The sequence below is a fragment of the Rhea americana genome, unplaced genomic scaffold, assembly GCF_003343005.1.
Source record: "Rhea americana isolate MKP2758 unplaced genomic scaffold, rheAme1 scaffold_187, whole genome shotgun sequence".
In the NCBI taxonomy this organism is placed as follows: domain Eukaryota; kingdom Metazoa; phylum Chordata; class Aves; order Rheiformes; family Rheidae; genus Rhea; species Rhea americana.
In genome coordinates this window covers 842,152-848,704 of record NW_028186005.1, presented here as the reverse complement: position 1 = coordinate 848,704, position 6,553 = coordinate 842,152, and the positions used below count along the sequence as shown (strand labels likewise).

The following is a 6,553-nucleotide window of genomic DNA, read 5'->3' as shown; positions in this document are numbered from 1 at the left end:
ATTTGGTTGGTGGCTCCTCAAGCAAGCAGAGCAGAGTTTTAGTTTTAGTAACTCCATGGAGTCAGAAGTGGCAAAAATGAAAATGGAGATGGCAGGACTCATTCCTCAGCTGCTGGACTCAAGGGCTGTGACTACAGTGGAGTTACACTGATTTGCTGACATTGAGCATCTCGCCCGTTCGTGCTATTGTAACTTGGACTTTGGGGTTTTATCCTGCCTGGTGGTTTAGCTCTCAGTTGATTACTGAGAACCAAGGATGTGAAGAATCCTTGAAGCAGCAAAAATACCTTTTATACACTTCCAAAGAAACAACCTCAAAATATTCTGAGAATCTACCCCGGGGAATGGCACTCTGAATCTCCAATTAAGATACCGCCACAGCACCTCATTTTAGAGAGTTAAGAGCTCTCTTTAGATCCTTCCCAAACCACATCCCAGCTACAGACTTTCTTCCTTGAATACCCTAGATGAAAATAAAAAGAAAGAAAGGAAGAAAGCAAGAAAGAAAGAACCCAGCCCACTTTCCAACTGCTGCTCAGTCTGCACTGATTATATAACATGATTGATAAAGTTGAGGAGTGAGCTGAGGTCAGAGCCTCAGGATGCAGACTCCCTGTGTGATGAAGGAGCTTTTTGTGTGTGTGTGTATGTGCACATGGGGGAAGAGGGTTGTGTTTGTTTCTCGAAAATCCTCAGACACTCTCCAAAGAATTCCAAATTTAAAGCAGTGTAAAATGCTCCATCAAACATGTTTTACAGTCTTGACATCACAGCCTGTTAACTCTACCCCAGTGGCTGTTTCTGAGAGCTTTTAAATAATCTCTTGATAGTGCTTTTCTTACTGCTGAGTGGAGTCCTCATGGAAACTGTGGAGAGTTGTTTTATAGGCTTGTCTGGATGGGGAGCCTTCGGGGAAGCTGTTTCACCAAAGGTCATGCAACACTTGTAACATATATTCGGCCTCCAAAAGTAAACAAGAAAAATAAATATAATTTGGCCATTATGTGAGGCAGGAGTCAATTAAGTGGTTGGGGCCAAGGAATTGCTTTGAAACCAAATGACTAACTCAGCATAGACCACTTCTGGTGTGGAGGTGTTTTTCTGAAGCTTTTCTTGTTCCTCCACAGTGCCCAAGAGTGGACTAGGCACACTGGAATCCATAAGAAAGATCTACAGATCGGATGGGAAATCACTGTCATGGATGAGCCTCCCTCAGAACTGGTGAGTCCTTGAGCTTGGTGATYGTGTGGTTAGCTTACGTGGAGGCACTGCATCCTGATCCAGTACCTATGGTTTGCTCGTCGAGGTAGTGAAGGAAAACAGACTTGGACTCACTACAGGTCTATTTAGGTTAGCTCTACTGGATGTCAAGTGTTTATTCACTGCACCAATATCACATCTGGTATGAAATATCCAAGACTAGGGTTCTCGAACTTGCCTTAAATACTTGGGAACTGGAATCATGCTGATTGCCTGGGTCTAGGTTTGATACTGCTGCAGCAGAGTGAAAATGCACTGTGATCAGACATGAACTCAGCATCACTGGGTCCCAAAAGGAAAATAAATGTCTCAGCTTTGTCTTGCTGTTTGTTTTCCAGCAATATCTTGACATAAAACCATTATCTGATGGCATTTCTTCCTTTTTATGAATAAACAGAATGCAGGGGAGAGCAGGTATGGCCAAATGTTATAATGGTAGGAGCAATAGGACGAAATTACGCTTGGCAAAACTGCAGTTGAATCTGAAGGAAGAAGAGTTATTATGTGTAACATTTCAGTCATAACTAGGACTTGACTGTAGTGGGGCTGTTGTAGTCAGAAAGTTCATGCCTCAATTCAATTTACAGTCTAGAGAGACGACAAGTGAGGTATGACAAGTATTATAAACTTTCTTCGGAGGGGAAATATGGGTACAAACAGTTAAAATTTTGCCTTTGTAATTCAACAAGACCTTTATTGCATCTAGGACTAGAATTTCACTGTAAGCTATTTGTTCAAGAATCATGTGGTGTGTCCCGTCTTAGTGCCTTACCCATCCTTCTGCATGTAATCTAGTGTGGATGTTTAAAATGAGAATAATTATAAAGTAAATGTTCACTTTAGAGTTAACTGAGGCTTTTGCTCCAGCGTGGTGCTTGATCGTATGCCCTAGGCCTGTGTATCTGTATGCTGTCCCTCAGCCTTTCATGTGTTCAAGTGCAGCCATGTATGTGCCACTGTAGGCCAAAGGCCGTGCACAGTGTTGGCTGTAGTCAGCAGCACTCTGTCACTCCCGGGAGGAGACATGCCAGGCCACCTCCAGCTCCAGGCAGCTGAATGACACACAGGATGTGCACTAGAAATGCCTGTGCAGTGCGGGTGCAAACACGTGCGGTGCAGTTCTTGGACCGTGGTCCCCTTCAGCCCTCGCATGATATAAATCCAGTCAGGTCTTTGGGCCAACAAAATAGCTGTAAGCAGCAGAGCCATTATCCATGTGGTTTGGGACGTTATTGTAAAGATGGRGGCCATAAAAACTCAAATACAGCCTTTTCAGTACTGACGTTCTCTCCTGGATTAACCAGTTTGAGGTGAAAGCCAGGCAGCAGTCACCCAAGTTATTCCTGCAATGAAGAATATGTGCAGAGTCAAGCAAAAAAWATCTTGGAAGAAATGATATACTAGCCAAGTGTAGTTTATTTTATTTTGAGTGACATCATCCAATCTACTTAAATTATTCATTCAGCAAATTTAATGTGTATTAATACCTATACTAATACTAAACCCCAGCCTGTATTAGGTCCTTGTTACTGACATACAGCTAGACAGGGCAATGCTATTTCTGTTTTCTGATATACTAATTGCACAAACACTTCATATGTAAGTATTTCCCAGTGGATTTAGCCCCCTTTTCTGTAGCAATAGGTAGGAGAGWATAGAGACGGAGTGGGGTAATTTTCTTCTAAATGCATCTTCTGGCACAGATTCAGGAAAATGTATAAACACTTATTTGGGATAGCTTTGTTGTGATTTAAGCATATGATTTAAAGGTAGACTTAAGAACTTTGCAAAAACAGTGCCTTAATATGTTATTTAAGGATGCAACTGTGAAACTGTAAAACTGAAATTTGTTTGGGCCTAAGTAATACAGCAAATAAAGACAGATAAACCCAATTAAGTACAAGCCTCACATAAGCACAGCAAAACTCAGAGACCTGCTAAACAAGCATCTTAGAAACCCACTGAAAACTGGTAGTGACCAAGCAATAAAATATGGAAACTTTTTCTCCAATAAAGCTAGGAAGTGGTGACTTTTTTCTCTTTTTTTTTTATTACTGCAGTAGAAGCACTAATGAGATAAATGTATTTATGCCATGAATAAAATGGATGATGAAAACTAATATGAGAGACAGAATAACTGATTGAAGTAGGCCAGGTTTGTCAGTACACTCCATCTGCTTTTCATCATTGGGCTGGGCAAAACATCAGAGCATATTGGTGAATCTGGCAAACGTCATGTTATTTTTATGTCATCCTTATTCTTCCAGAGCCTGATCCAAGCCCCACTGAAGTCCGTAGAAATGAGTGGACTTTCCTTTACATCACTGAGTTTTGAACTGGTTCCTTCTTCCCTCACTGGTACTGTCAGTAGTCCACAATGGGTCTTGCAGGCATTTTTGCAGAGCAGTTGAGTACAACTGTGCTTTTGATTTTAATACCATATTTTGATGGTTTTAGTATTGATCTGAACTGTGATGGCTAGAGTCCTGTGTGAAAATGAAATGGGGATCATAACAAACTGAAAAATGCTTACTGATTTAAAAGCTAATGGGAACATTTCTAGAAATGCTGAAATTCAGTGGGATTTAGAATCCCAAGAATGTGCGTTATTTTGGAAAAGGGACTGTATGCTTTCAAGATGTCTAGATAATTCTGAGAACTTCATCGCTTATATGAAGAGCAGGTTAGACCTTACGTAATATTACAGAAGGCAGACAACTGTTGAGAGTAAAAAACCTGCAAAATGGCTTGATCCCCTGTAGTTTCTGAAGGTGTGAATTCCTCTTTTCCTAATGTTAAGTAACTTCTGGGTGTTGTCTCCTTATTTCAAAAGAGGAGTCTGCTGTATGTTACACGAAGATGTTTATAAATTCCCTTACATGCCTATCAATCCAGACATCTCTCAGTATTCCCGTTATGTTTATTTTTACATACACTTATAAAAAACAATATCCTTACACTTATTAGTCAAGGTGATTCAGCCCATGCCTCCCACTCTATTGCTTTGATTCCARTCTTATTCCAAAAAACAGCCCTAAATATCACTGGGCTTACTCATAAAACATGGTGCTGCTCTGTATGAGTAAGACTATTTGAATCTGGCCTGGAGTAAAGTTACTAATTCTCAGTGAGAAGCAGAACTAGATGAAGATTGCAAAATGTTGTCCATTAATCTGTTCTTAAATTTTTAAATACATTTTTTGGCCTCTGTTCACTCATGGATCTCTGAGCTATTGAACTTGTTGACAGCGATGTTCACCATAACAMCACATTTACAGCAAATATTGCAAGATCTTTGCACTCTTTCCTTCATTCAAAATAACACCAGTTTCCCTCCCCAAGAAATGACCTTCCTGTTTGAGAGTTGTGTTAATTGTGAATATTCACATTTGTAATATGTTTTGTTTGTTTTTCTAAATACTCCTTCAGTGAAAAATTAGAATGAAATGATTTAAGAGCGAATTTAACAAATCTGTAGGACCAGTGAAAGACCTTGGAGGTCCCATTCCAAGAGAAAAAATGGCTTAGTGGTTGGGACAGTACCGGGAGATGTGGAGTTCAGTTCTCTGCCCCACCAAAGACTTTGCTCAGTGTGAAGTTAGCAGTGCTACATCTCAACTCCCCACATGGGAGCACTCTACCTTGCAAAGCGGTGAAAGGATAACAGCTTTCAAGACCTCAGATACTCGGTGGCATCCAGGAAAAGATACATAATACTGATAAATCATCTGCTTGTGACCCAGCTATAAAAAAAGAAAACCTGTGTGGAAATGATTTAGTAACAACGTCTTTACCTAAAGAAATCCTTTCATCTGCTCACGGATATTTTCTTCGAAGAGATTATTCATGGAGCAAGGTTCTAAAATAAAAATTGAGGAGGATGGAGCAAAGCTGGGTTTTGGTGAGTACATTCAAACCCTAGATACGTTGCAAACAATCTGAGCTTGTTCCCAGGCAACTCCCAAGCAGAAAATAGGCAGAACTATTCCAAAAGATTTTTTTTCTACAAATTGTTTATATACCTGTAGGATCTTCTTCAAAGCCAGGCAGAATGAAGGAAAGCAAAGCTGTTGACCTCTGCTTTCTTTGAATCTGGCCTGTAATGAGAGCCATACCCACACCCAGCTTTAGATTTCAAACAATTTGATGTGGGCTTTTACAGAGAAAAAATAACTGGCATTTTTATTACAATAAGAAAACACAATTTTTCATTCTCTTCTCATTTCAGAAGGTCTGAAGGGATTTTACTGAACTTCCTCTTCTACCTTCAGGCAGAGACCAAATCTGAGAAATTGCAGCCCAATTTTGGAAAGTTCTTAGGATGTACAAATAGGAGCTTCTGGTGGAAAGTTACTGTTCAACACAGTTTGTTGTCATGAGTGCTTCTGGGAAGCCAGAACAAACCAGGTGTCTCCATCAGCCCAATTTTACTCAGAATCATAGCCCTCAATCAGAAAAAAAATGTTGGATCAAAACAGTGGGAGGTTTTCCCCTATTGAGATCAAGCTGGATGGAGAAAGATAGGCTAGAGTGGTACTCTGCATAGGTAAGAATCATTTCCCAACTACTAGAATGCCGCATACAGTAGAAAACCATACATCTTTAAGTACGTTGTCCAAAGCTTGCTGAGGTCAAGCACAGACTTATTGCGAAAAGCTTTCTACTGACTTTATCAGCTCCAGACAAAACTGTGTAAGTGACTCAGGAAGGAGGAGAGGAATGACAACTGAATTCAGGGGCAATCTAGGTAGGCAAAGTCCTGTAACCTAGAACAGAATATGATCTGGATCTCTGATGATATGAGACTTAATAGAAATAGCATGAATTTATTTTTGTTGTATCCAGTGCTCTGTGGTGTATGGTATGCCCTTACTAAGAACAAAAGGGAGCCTTATAAGCAACCGAATGCAGTTGGTATCCTTTTCAAGCCTATTTTAGACAGTGGTGTTAGACATTTTGGCAAAATACAGTCAGCAGTATGGAAAAGAGAGTCCATAGAACTGGAAAAAGTTGCTGTAAATTCACTGTTGTTGCATTCACCAATTTGGAAAAATCAGCACAAACGCACAATCCCCAAAATAAATGCAAGAAAATGTGGCTGTCGGCAGACAGTGGAGCTCCCCAGCAGCATTGGACTGGCAGCGTGGGAGCCACTGGGTATGGATCTGGCCGGAGCAAACGGCAGTGCGGTGGTCACCCATTCACGGCAGAGGTGCGCTCTTTGCCATTGGTGTGTGTTGCCGATACTTCKATCTCTCTTTTGGCTGTAGATGCCCCCCCTCTGCGTTTGGGA

The 6,553-nt window shown here is 40.7% G+C and overlaps 1 long non-coding RNA gene across 1 annotated transcript in view; it reads left to right on the top strand.

Moving 5' to 3' along the window:
• Nucleotides 1-4,150, top strand: part of LOC146597390 (uncharacterized) — a 118,162-nt gene extending 114,012 nt beyond the window's left edge. The window contains exons 3-4 of the long non-coding RNA XR_014895513.1: nt 1,128-1,221; nt 3,528-4,150. This is a non-coding gene — a long non-coding RNA (uncharacterized LOC146597390). The remainder of the gene's footprint in view (nt 1-1,127; nt 1,222-3,527) is intronic.
• Nucleotides 4,151-6,553: the final 2,403 nt, after the last annotated feature.